This window comes from Macrobrachium nipponense, chromosome 12 (genome assembly GCF_015104395.2).
Source record: "Macrobrachium nipponense isolate FS-2020 chromosome 12, ASM1510439v2, whole genome shotgun sequence".
Lineage (NCBI taxonomy): Eukaryota > Metazoa > Arthropoda > Malacostraca > Decapoda > Palaemonidae > Macrobrachium > Macrobrachium nipponense.
In genome coordinates this window covers 12,496,089-12,511,088 of record NC_087205.1, presented here as the reverse complement: position 1 = coordinate 12,511,088, position 15,000 = coordinate 12,496,089, and positions in this window count along the sequence as shown.

Below are 15,000 nucleotides of genomic sequence, written 5' to 3'. Positions count from 1 at the left end.
ATATATATATATATTCCCTAACAAACTGGCGCATAAACGTTCTGAATTAATTTATTTGCTTTCAAAATGATAGTATATAAATAAACTTCCTGGAAGCAAAAATAACAACAGAGGCTTTCTTTCAATTAGAAAAACCGAGCATTCTGTGATGAAAGAGAGTCAGTGGGATTTTTTTCTGACGTTTACAGTTCACATGATACTTTTTTCCCCGATCATTCGTATTCTTTACAAAAAAAGATTGTTCGTGGTGGTACCTTATACAAGTGGCTTGTACGTCAAGAGAACACAAATACCTTTCCTCTCTCTCTCTCTCTCTTCACCGTACACGCTGAGAGAAGAGAGAGGAGACGAGAGAGAGGAGAGCGAGAGAGAGAAGAGAGAGAGAGAGAGAGAGAGAGAGAGAGAGAGAGAGAGGTTAATATATCTTATTTCATTATCCTGTCAAGAACTTTCATTGGTTTTCTTAATTCCCTTAGTGCAACATAACTTTTTTATTTGTTACACAAATCGTTGAATTAAAATTTGATGGCTCTTTTTTAAATGCTACAAAATTCTAGGATTCCGGAATGAAGTTTCATAAGAAGTGAATGGGCAACTTCATTACGTGCACTGTTGAGTTGCAGACTTTTTTTGGGGGTTGGGGGGTGGGGGAGGGGGTAAGGGGTGGAGAGGTTGCAGGGGGCTGGAAAATGAAAACGTGATCTGTTTGTCGGAGCGATGCCAAAAATCCGAAATTGATTTGTACACATTGTGCTTCGACTGTTTGGTGATAAAGCACTGGGGAATTTGTCATTATCGAAGAGATCCTGGTGGGTTTGTTTTTGAGTGATGCTGCGTCGGTATGGCACAATAGATGGTAATTAACCTGATAGTCAAACTAGAAAATGGAATAGATTTATGCCAGTCGGAGCGTTGGTCTTGGAAAGTGTATAATAGAAGGCTCCTGTTACACGTAACGGTGAATGCTAAGCCTAATGAAACGCCACTGGAGGGGAAATAAAACGAACAATTTACGTTTTTGCGTACTCGGGGAGTGAGCCTAGAAACTACTTTCATGTTGTTGTTGTTGGGAGTGTAGGAAACCTGTATGAAAGAGCCAAAAAAAAAGGTCTGAAACATTTTTTTTCGCGTTCAGTTACAGATACAGAAATTTTAGGATTGAATATTTATGATTTATTTATTAGAATGAAAATGTAAAAAAAATAAGTAATATGTATAATAAACAGTAGATAAAAACTATTTCTAATGTAATGTGCAGATGCAAAGAACATTAAAGATAGATTTGCCTAGCCTATGTGAGTCTTATTGGGCAAATCAATCTAACACGTTTGAGAGACAGTATGCCATACATTTGATTATTTTGTTGTCTGTGAGTAAAAAGAGTTAGGTGTTGTTGCGGTTATCGGTATTCTAAGAACTGTGCCCATGGTAAATACATAAATAAATACAGGACATGACTGAGAGTTTTAGGAAAAGGAGCATAATTACAATTAACCTTGAATTTGTTTTTACCTGGGAGGTCAACATAAGGAAAAAAGGAAAGTTTCGAGTTTTGGGGCTGACGATTAATAGAACCGTTTGAATGAGTCACAATTTCAAGAAATATTTAATATTCGCAATTCCTATTTTGCGAATCTGTAAACTGATTATTTTACTTTATTTATTAATGCATTTATATTATAGATATAGGTCGATCCTCAGTCAAAGAGTCCAACAATGGACGCGATTTGGATTGCCAGTTTTCTGACGAGCGATCAATTCAAAATAGTTTAAAAACCAATTTTCCTTAGTTCCTTGGTCACCTCGTAACTAATTAGTAAACGATTTAGAGAAAGGGATTTACTGAGTTGATGTTTTACGTATTTTACTTAGTTATTCGTACAAATTCTCACAAAATAAGCTGCAAAATAAATCTTTTTAAATGGTGAACTCGTGATTAAACTAGACACCAAATATATTTCATATATTATTTCTATTTATTTATTAATTTATGTATTTATTTATTTATTTTGCTTTTTGTTTATAGGTTTCATTTTCCATAAAAATTGGTAAAAACATTTCGCCAGCATCTGGTACAAAAAGAAAAAAAAAAGGTATAGGTTTAATTTGTTTGTGCTGTTTGTTCACAAACATACAACAATAACATATGTATATTATGTTTTAATGTTTGCTGTGAAAATAGTTAATTGATCCTTTGTCCTCGTTGAATACAGGAAACGGTGACTCCTGTTTTATAAAACAACTATTATCCCGAAAAAATTTTGTTTTATATTTCCAACAGAAATATGGCAACAACCCACCCCCACGCCCCCACAACCACCATCATAACCAAATCGTCAGATTACAAGCCAATGTATTTCGGTGATACACGGATAAACTAGAAAATTATTCATTTTGCAATTATAATAAGTGTAGTTTCAATGTAACAAATGTTTTACATGCATGTATGTAAAATACGTACAGAGAGAGAGAGAGAGAGAGAGAGAGAGAGAGAGAGAGAGAGAGAGAGAGAGAGAGAGAGAGTTAAAATTTCCAATCCTTCGTTTATAGATTTTCTGCCAGGTCTTCTACTGCCTCATGATATCTGTAGTGGAATCTTACACCAAATTATTTGGTTTTGTATATTTCCTAGAAACAAAGTTTCTAAATCATAAATCAAAGCCAGTTCCTACTCCTTGAGGAAAGAATTATGATTCTTCTGCAAAGAAAATCTTTCTCAGAAATGGTCTAATGCTTTTATCATTAAGGTTTAGACCTTTATGCTATTTTTATATAATAGTGGCGTTGCGAGCAATGTGTGAGAAAGCAGTGTAAATGAGGGGAAGATATAAAATGAAGTAAACATCTGGGACGTGTTCTCTAATCTTATTTGTTGATATTTCATATATTAATGTCCAACCACCCCCCAAAAAAACGTTTTACGTCGTAGATGTTCATAATGATGAGTTATTACTCTGAAATGTTATATTTGAATGATATTCTAACCCAAGATTATTATTATTATTATTATTATTATTATTATTATTATTATTATTATTATTATTAGGGAGGAGAACTTCTTTGAGGGCAGTGGCGTTTAAAGCAATAGCTAATTTTGCAGCGTTCAATTTGTTTTCTTCTCTATCCCTCTTACAATCTTCCTGTCATCAGGAATTAACTGGTTTATCAAGTTTCCTGGCGATACGTGGAGTTTTTCTTCTTGTCTAAGTTTATTACCTCTAACGTTTCGACACACGTTCTGGTGGTCATTTACAAAGAGTGAATAACTTGATATGCATGTTGCACCAACCGATCAGGCAACTGGAAACCACTCGCTTGTTATGTATATACGTGTGTTGTACATTCATTATATTTCATTCACTCTTAGTGAATGATCATGAAAGCGTGTGTCGAAACGTCAGAGATGATGAAATTAGGACAACATGAAGACCTTACATGTCCTCACGAATTATTTTTATTATTATTATTATTATTATTATTATTATTATTATTATTTTTTTTTTTTTTTTTGCTCTATCACAGTCCTCCAATTCGACCTGGGTGGTATTTATAGTGTGGGGTTCCGGGTTGCATCCTGCCTCCTTAGGAGTCCATCACTTTTCTTACTATGTGTGCCGTTTCTAGGATCACACTCTTCTGCATGAGGCCCGGAGCTACTTCAGCCTCTAGTTTTTCTAGATTCCTTTTCAGGGATCTTGGGATCGTGCCTAGTGCTCCTATGATTATGGGTACGATTTCCCACTGGCATATCCCATATCCTTCTTATTTCTATTTTCAGATCTTGATACTTATCCATTTTTTCCCTCTCTTTCTCTTCAACTCTGGTGTCCCATGGTATTTGCGACATCAATGAGTGATACTTTCTTCTTGACTTTGTCAATCAACGTCACGTCTGGTCTGTTTGCACGTATCACCCTATCCGTTCTGATACCATAGTCCCAGAGGATCTTTGCCTGATCGTTTTCTATCACTCCCTCAGGTTTGGTGCTCGTACCACTTATTACTGCAAGGTAGCTGATGTTTCTTGCACAGGCTCCAGTGGAGGGCTTTTGCCACTGAATCATGCCTCTTTTGTACTGGTTCTGTGTCAAAGTGCCGGGCATTCACTTGCTATGTGGTTTATGGTTTCATTTTTCGTATTGCACTTCCTACATATGGGAGAGATGTTATTTCCGTCTATCATACTTTGAACATATCTGGTTCTTAGGGCCTGATCTTGTGCCGCTGTTATCATTCCTTCAGTTTCCTTCTTTAGCTCTCCCCTCTGTAGCCATTGCCAATTGTCATCGCTGGCTAGTTCTTTAGTCTGTCTCATGTATTGTCCGTGCATTGGTTTGTTGTGCCAGTCTCTGTCTTTCTGTCTTTCTCCTGTCTCTGTATTTCTGGGTCTTCGTCTACTTTTATTAGTCCTTCTTCCCATGCACTCTTTAGCCACTCGTCTTCAACTGGTTTTAACGAGTATTGCACCCCAGTGCTCTGTTTTCGAGTTGACGCAGTCCTCTATACTTAGAAGTCCTCTCCGCCCTCCTTCCTTTCGTGTTATGTATAGTCTGTCCGTATTTGCTCTTGGGTGTAGTGCTTTGTGTATTGTCATTTGTTTCCTGGTTTCTTATCTAGGCTGCGGAGTTCTGCCTTCGTCCATTCCACTATTCCTGCACTGTATCTGATTACTGCACTGGCCCATGTTGTTTATGGTCTTTTTATCATATTTCCGGCGTTCGACGTTTTGGACTTCTTGAGTATTCGCCTTGAGTCTCTTGCATATATTCTTTTTCCTGATCGTGTCCTTCATACTCTTGGTGTTTTATATCTCCTCCTTCCATTATTCCCAGGTATTTGTATCCTGTCTCATCTATGTGTTTGATGTTTGCTCCCATCTGGTAGCTTTATCCCTTCAGTTCTCGTTACTTTGCCTTTTTGTATGTTGACTAAGGCGCATTTTTTCTATTCCAAACTCCATCCTGATGTCTCCATATACAATCCTTACAGTCTGGATTAAGGTATCTATTTCCTTGATGCTCTTACCATACAGCTTGATGTCGTCCATGAACATCAGATGGTTGATTTTGTTGCCTCTTTTCTTGAGTTGGTACCCTTCGGCATCCATCTCTGTAGTACTTTTGTCATGGGAATCATGGCTACTACGAAGAGTAGTGGGGACAGTGAGTCGCCCTGGAAGATCCCTCTCCTGATATTAACCTCTGCTAGTCTTTTTCCAGAGCTTGTAAGTATTGTATTCCAGTTGCGCATTGTATTTTTGAGGAAGTGATGGTATTTTCCTCTGCCCCATATATTTTCAGGCATTCTATTAGCCATGTGTGTGGTATCATGTCGAAGGCTTTCTTATAGTCTATCCATGCCATGCTTAGGTTGGTTTTCCTTCTCCTACTGTTCTTCATTACCATTTTGTCAATCAGGAGCTGGTCTTTTGTGCCCCTACACTTCCTTCTGCAGCCTTTCTGTTGGTGGGGGAGTGTGTGTCCTCCTAGGTAGTTGTATAGCCTTTCACTGATGATACCTGTTAGTAACTTCCACATTATTGTAGGCAGGTGATAGGCCTGTAGTTACTGGCTATATTTCCCTTACTCTTGTCTTTTTGTACTAAGGATGTTCTTCCTGTGGTCATCCATTTGGGTGCTTGGTGATTTGAGATACAATGCGGAGTTGTTCTGCTATTCGTGGGTGTAGGGCCTTGAAGTTTTTGAGCCAGTATCCATGGACCTTCATCGGGACCTGGGGCTTTCCAGTTTGGCATTTTCTTTAGTTGGTGTCTGACTGTGTCTGTCGTGATGTCTGTGAATCTTTGTTTTATTCTCCCTGTTTCTTCTTCCTTGACTTCCTGGAGCCATGTTGCATGTTTGTTGTGTGATACCGGATTGCATCCATATGTTTTTCCCAGAGTCTCTTACTTGATTCGGCTTCAGGAATTTCTGGGTGGTTTGTCTTCCCCTCTTAGTTGGCTGTATAGTCTTTTCTGGTTGGTTCCGAATATTTGTTCTGTTGGTATCCCTTATTCCTGTTCATGTACCGTTGGATCTTGTTGTGCTTTGGCCTTAAGCCTCTGTTTTACATCTTCTATTGTGTTGTTTAGGTCCCCTCTCTTGTACTTTGTAGTTACTCGTTGAGTTCTCCCTTGTTTTTCTTGCTTCTTAGCCTTTTTTCCTTTTTTCTGCCATCTCTTTCAGTTTACTCAAGTCAGATCTCATCACCATGATTTGCTTTTCCAGGCGCCTTTTCCAAGGAGGTTGCTGTTTTGGTTTCTGTTGGGTTGGTTGTGACGGTGGTGTTGGTGTTCGAATCCCCATCAGTTCTGCTACTAATCTTGCTCCTGCATATGTCAAGTTATTTGTTTCTGTGATACTGGTGGTGTGTATTAGGCCCATTATTTCATTGACCTCACTTGTTTTGTTTTTCTCCCTTAATTTCTTGGTGTTGTAGGCTTTCATGGAGGGATCCTTTGTTTTCCTCTATAACTGGCTCACATCCATTGTCTAAGCTTTTCTTTTACCCTTGCCGACCTCTCTCCCCATTCCGTCCTCTCTGTTAACTTCGTCGGTGTTTCTTCGTGTGTCGTTGTTTGAGACCTCATCCTCCCTGTCGTCTTCTGTGGCATCGTCTCTCAGTTCGTCTTCGTGTAATTCTTGTCGTGTGACATTTCCCTTTCCAGTTCTTCTCTTTCTGTTGGGGAGAGCCAGTTCTTTTTCTTTATGTTCCTTACTTGGTCTGCCAGCCTCTGCTCTGTTGGGGGGTGTTATTCCTCTCATTCCAGATGTTGACCCATCTTCTTCTATATCCTCTCTCCGTCGGGTTGCTTCTGATGTAGCATCTCCATATTTCCTTAGTTTTCTCTCTTGTCCATTTCTTCCTTTTTTGCCTCTGTAGCTCCAATCTCAGGCTGTTCATTACTGTCGTTGTTGTGATCAGTTGCTGGATGACGACCTCCAAGTACCTGACCGTCTTCCCCTACAAGGGGTTGGGTTTGAATACCTGGTTGCCGGACGAAGCTCCTCTGTTGCCAGAGGTTCCATTTACGTCGTTGTCGTTTATTCCATCATTTCTTTCCATCATTGCTGATTTTTGCTATTTAACCCATAGCTGGACCCTACCCCATCAGGATAGGTACTCATTTACAGCTGAGTAGACTGAGGAAATTATGGTAAAGATCCTTTCCCAAGGAATCAACGCCGAGGAGAGCGGTCACCCATCCAACGACTGACCAGCCCAATGTTGCTTAACTTGACTTAAGTCTATTGACGACCTAACCCAACCCCTCCTCCACGGCGCCACTTTATTATTATTATTATTATTATTATTATTATTATTATTATTATTATTATTATTATTATTTTATTATATTATTATACATGGAGATTTCAATCATCGTAACTTTGCTTTTATTTTCAAACGGATATAAGTTCTGTCTTGTTCTAATTAAGGAAGGGATTCAAATCAACGCAGTTGTAATTTCTTCTTAAGGTACAGTTACTTAAAAAAAAAAAAAAAAAGGCGACTTAAGAATAATATATATATATATATATATATATATATATATATATATATATATATATATATATTATATATATATGAGTGTGTGTGTGTGTGTGTGTGTGTGTATGTATATATATATATCTATATATATATATATATATATATATATATATATATATATATATCTATATATATATTCCTTCATTGAATAAAAAGAAAAACTAAGTAAGAGACCCAATTCCTAATAAACCTCCTTCCTTATTCCTGAGACGCTTGCCAGTAGAAAAAAAAAAGAAGTACAGAACAATTGAGAATCTTGATAAGAAGTATCTGCAGAAGATGCCATTGCCTTCATAGGGATGGTATAAGGGAAAAAATCCCCAAATAGCATTTATTTTAAAAAATAATGCGTTGAAACACATTATCATAGTCTGTCATAAAAAAAAAGAAATAAATATGAAACCAGCAAATGAGAACGTGCTTGTGTTGTTTGTTTGCGAGCACGGAAGAGTAACATGTTCGGGTTATAACACTTTAATGCTTGCTGTATAAATGTCCAATCGATCCAGCTGTTTACTCGTTGCATATATAAATGGTAAACTTTTTCCTTTCGGGAATTATGAAGTAATCATTCATTAGTTTATATATATATATATATATATATATATATATATATATATATATATATATATATATATATATATATATATATATATATATATATATATATATATATATATCTATATATATATATATATATATATATATATATATATATATATATATATATATATAATATATATATATATATATATATATATATATATAGTATATATATATATATATATATATATATATATATATATATATATATATATATATATATATATATATATATATATATATATATATATATATATATATATATATATATATATATATATAGATATATATATATAGATATATATATGTGTATGTGTGTGTGTATTATATATATATATATATGATATATATATATATAGATATATATATATATATATATATATATATATATATATATATATATATTATATATATATATATATATATATATATCTATATATATATATATATATATATATATATATATATATATATATATATATATATATATATATATATATATATTTATATATAGACTATGTTTCTTAAAGTGTATCTGTGTGTACACATACACACGCACACTTAAAGCGTCACAATAAATATAAAACAATATTTCCTCGTCAAAACTAATCTCTTCGCTTTGTCTATTATGAAATAAACGAAGCATTTTTAATTGCCACGTAAGCTTCATAAATGCGCACATGTTCTCCGCAACAAAGCTACTGAAAAATCAGGGGAAATGCGGCGAAAACCGAACTTCATACCAAAATGAAGTTTCATGCCGGTAAAACGGACAACCTCATTAGAACATCCCATCGAATTCATGAGATATTTCGTCTCTTATTCGAGAGGAAATTGAAAACACAATCTGTTTGTCTGGGTGGAACCAAAAATCACTAATTGATTTGCACAGTTTATTGCGCTTCTGTTGGTTGGTGATAGCGCAGCGATGCTATTTTTGTCATGGCAGAAAAGACTTAATTGAGACTATGCAAGCGTAGCACGATGTAGGTAGTAATCAACCTGACCGACAAGGTGGAGAAGGGAATGGATGCTTGTTTACTTACCTGTGGATGCAGGGAATGACAAAATTGTATCATTCTAACGCAAATTATGATTAAATCTTGGTTTTTAAGCTGTGGAACGCTTAAAGAAATTTCACCCCAAAATGCATTGAGATCGTAGACGTTAATAGTTCATTATTCTTTTCGTAGTTCGTCTGTCTGAACTATTCGAGCCTGTATACAGGAGATTGGCATCTGACTGACAACCAACCAGCGGACAGGCTTTTGGGGTCACGGCTACTTCCTGTGAAGAGAGACGTGTAAGTGTGAAACTGTATTACAGATAAATAAACAAACTATGTGTGTGTGTGTATGTATATATATATATATATATATATATATATATATATATATATATATATATATATATATGTAATATATATATATATATATATATATATATATATATATATATATATATATATATATATATATATATAATAAGAAAAGCCCATAATAAATGCCAAATAAAGAAAGTAAGTACTACTATTTCAGAGACTACTCTCTCTCTCTCTCTCTCTCTCTCATCTCTCTCTCCCTCTCTCTTCCAGGTAGGTAATGAATGGGAAAAGTTTACAGAAAAGGCGTTTTTTATACCAAGAGATCCATCCATAGCTAGCTGTTTTTGGCGTTTTTATGGGTTCCTTTTATTAGACGGAAAATTCTGTTGTTTAATGGAACATTTTTAATGGAATTCTGTTGTAACAGAACATTTTTACCAGCCATATATAATATATATATATATATATATATATATATGATATATATATATATATATATATATATACATATATATATTCATATATATATATATATATATATATGATAGTATATATATATATATATCTATAGATATATATATATATACTATATATCTATATATATATATATATATATAGATATATATATATATATATAGATATATATATATACTATATATATATATATATATATATATATATATACTATATATATATATATATATATATATATATATATATATATAATCGATCATATAGTAATTATATATAGATATATGTATATATATATATACTATAATATATATATATATATATATATATATATATATATATATATAGATTCGTTCAGTTTTAACTTTTTAGCTCTTTATATATTTTTTTTTTCATTTTCAGAGCGTCCGGCCTTACCTGACGGTAGAAAACACTTGCCCTTATTTTACGCACAATACGTAGAGAGTTCATGTCAAATAATACCACCATTCACCTGCTATGTATGATAAATGTTAATTTACGTCCAAAAAAATTGGGACAATATTTATTTGCTTTTCTGTAAACATTTTCAACACTGGAGAATTATATTTATTACTCCAATCTAAAAAAAATTTCCGCCCCATTTCTTCTGCCCATCGTTTTCACCTAATTTCACCTAATTAAAATAAATGCAATTACGTGCTCTGATTTGCATTTGGATAGGATCAAAAAGGAATTTGCGCGTGGGCAATCTTGCACTTTTTGGATTTTAAGGTCTAACTTTTTGCTGTCTTAATTTGAGAATGATTTGATAAATTAGATTTTCTGGACCTAGCATAAATCTAGTGTGCAATGCTGAGGATGTACATTGTTGATGTTGGTTTTATGATATTAATGAGCGTAATAAGGCACAAAGTAAATTGAACGGGCAGGCAAGAAATGGCCCATATATATATATATATCTATTTTAGAATATAATTTATTAATGATATATATATATATTATATGTATAGATATATAGATATATATAAATATATTATATATATAAATATAGATATATGTATGTATACTATATTATATATATAGATATAATATATAGTCATATATTATATTTATATATAGTAATATACATATATATATTATATAATATATAGTATTCAGATATATATATATGTATAGCTATACATAGTATATAATATTATATATATATATATATAGATAATATACGATATTTATATTTATTATATATAACCAATATTGGATATAATATTAATATATATAATATATGTTATTATATATATATCTAATAATAGATTATATATTATAATAGATATAGATATTATATAGACCTATATAATATAGATCATATTATTTTTTATATATATTTCTATATATATATAATATATATTATAATAATATATATATATAAATATATTTATTATATTAGATCTACCCATATATATAAAATTATATATTACACAAATTATATTAATAATATAGATATATATAGATTATAGAGTCATATATATTTGATATATATATATATATATAGATAATTAGATATATATATATATACTACATAATCTATAGATAAATATTATATATTATACGTATATATATTATATATATTATTATATAGCTATATATATTGATATATATATTATATTAGAATATATAATCTATCTATCTATCTATAATATAAATGATTATAGCTAAGATATATATATATATATGAGATATAGATAGATATAATAATATATTATTATATATATTATACATGTTAGAGATTATACGTATAAATTATATAGAGATATTATATATATATAATAATATGTATATATATTATAGAATACTATATATTATTATATATTCTATATATATATATATATTACATTACATAATAGATAATCTAAATAAGATATAGTTATATATATACCTATATATATATTAAGATATAGTATTAGATATAGATATATACTACTATTATATATATACTAATAGATTTAAAAATATATCAGGTATTTTATCTATTTGAATCTATAATCAGATATCTATAAGATATCTAGACGATATAAGGAATATAGACTATAGATAATAGATAGATGAGATCTTATTATCTATATATGATATATGTAGAGGGTTTATATACCAATAATCACAATACGAATAGAGAGAGATATTAGATAGTATATCATATAGAGATATATAAGCTATAGTATTATAGATTAAGATATAGACAATAGCTAGCGATAGAAGATGAGATAGTCGATATATTCACAGATATATAGATATCTATATATTAATACTATAATATAATTATAGAATGACCAATATAGATATATATAATTATATAATATATGTATTTATATATTATATATATATATAATATTATTAGATATATATACTATATGATACAATAGAGATATATATATGTATATATTATAAAGACTATTATATAATATAGAATATAATATATAATAGATATATATATACTATATAGGAGATAGATAGAATAGATAGCTTATATATAAATATAATGATTATATATGATCATATAAGTAATATATATATATATAATATAATAATTAATATATATGATAGATATAAGAGATAATATATATAATATCATATAATATAGATATGATTATAATAGAGATAGAGGAATATATATATATTATATAGATATATAATCATATATATATATATATCTGACTAATATAAATACATGTAGATATAATTATGGTATATAGATAGATTAGATAATTATAATTATATAGATAGATATTAATAATATAGATATGTATAGCATATAGAGTATATATATATAGTATATATATAGATTATATAATATATAATATATGATAGAGAGTAATATATATATAATTATATATTTATATAATTTATAGTATATATATATGATATATTATATATATATATATATATATATATATATATACTAGTTATATTAGATATTTATAGATATATATATAATTACAAAGCAATAACTAGAAATTATAATGCAGATTTCCAAGTCGTATCTTGAATACATAAATGAATAAAAAAAGTTTTAGTGAAAATTGAATGAATAACCTAAGATCTCTGTACTAAAGAAGATGACATACCTCAACTAACATGAGAAATATTTCAATGAAATTCAAAAGATATAAGGAAAATAGATGAGTGGACTCGTCGAATTTTTAACATTTAAGAGAATGGAATGATGGTATTTCTAGGTGTGTTCCCTATGCAAAAGAAATGGGATGAATAAACAGAATAATATTTTAATGTATTTTGTAATTCTCTGGCTTATTAAAAAAAGGAAACTAAAACATATTGTAGAGACTCCTTTACAAAAGCCATAAAATTAAAAGTTCCTTTTTGCCAGTGAATTGATAAACCTTTGGTTTCAGTCATTATTTTTTTATATTCCTATATGATGTCAATTATGTAGAATTCAAAGGAAGGAAAATAGTCTTGGAATATGAAATGTTTCTGCACTTTTAAATTTAGTTTCAGAAAATGCTAATATGTACTTGTAGTGGCTTGTGTTGTTTGATGATTGGAGGGTGGATGATCAAATAACGACTTGCAGCTCTCTAACCTTAGTAGTTGTTTAAGATCTGAGGGCGGACAGGGAAAGTGCGGACGGAAAGACAAATAGCCATCTCAATAGTTTTCTTTTACCGAAAGCTAATTATGAACCTTTTTAATAGGTCGCGTCAAAGGACAAGCCTCCAGAATAGAATGCAGCATAAATACTAGACAGAACACACATTTCGTTTCCCATGTTTAGTCAATATATCGTTCTACGTGGAAATTGTCGAAGAGTATATTCCACGCAAATTTTATATATATATGTATATATATATATATATATATATATATATATATATATATATATATATATATATATACATACATATATAAAATATATATATATATATATATATATATATATATATATATATAGATATATATATATATATATATATACATCCTATCATATATATATATATATATATATAGAATGTTCGAGTGATAAATGGAAAATTATTCGTTCTGTTTTCATTGGAAAAAACAATAACACTGTCTATGCATACGATATTTCAATCTTAACTATAAAAATAGTTAATTGAGCTTTGGTTTCCGTTATATGTAGAAAATAGTCGCTTCATTTCAACAGAAAGAAACAATAATTCAAAAATTGACCGAGTGTTATTGTTGGAAAGGGGGAAATCTGAATTCCATGGAAATAAGATAATGTTGAAAATTATTTTAGAGACTATTAAGAAAATATAATGCCTTTGTGTGTGTAACCACGTATATGCATTGATGCCTAAACATATTATTCCCACGTTCTCGGGAAAAATTAATTACGAATTCTTCAGTCATTGTACAAGAATATAAGTCTCCATTTTAACCTAATTTTTTATTAAATACTTTCAATGGATTCACAGATTTACATACATAATTGCATAGACAAAAACTTTATAAACTAAAAATTATATATTAAATCCTTGCCCTTAATCTCATTTTTTGGATAAATATCTTGTTGTTCAACGATTCTCTCGCCCTTTTTCCACTGACTTAAAAGCTGAGTGGGTGAAGCTGACACGTTGTATTTTTAGCCTGAATTTCTTGATATATTCTCAACACTTCCATTGTCACATTTCTTATTTGAACATAAATTTTTTCAGCTCCCTATTTTTTTAATTCCTTGTCTATACTCTGATTGTTCTTTCCTGCATCAGTCGCTCTGGCATCTGCTGATTTTTTTTTTTTTTTTCAAAATCCTACTAACCTTGTAATGCACTCGCTCGCTCATGTCTTCTCAACCCTCTCTCGAGATCTATTGAAACTTACGTCCAAACATTGTTCGCAAACCCAGGTTAGGCAGTCACATACTTTTTATATATCACAATTGTTCTGTATCTGTATAATTTCTTTCCTATCACCTCCTGCTATTCTTCTTCCAATCGTCTTAACTTTTTGTTTCTCTGTATAGAATTTCAAGGGGTATTTTGCATAACTATTTCCCAGATTTAACAAAGTTTTTATATACTCCTTGGTATGTA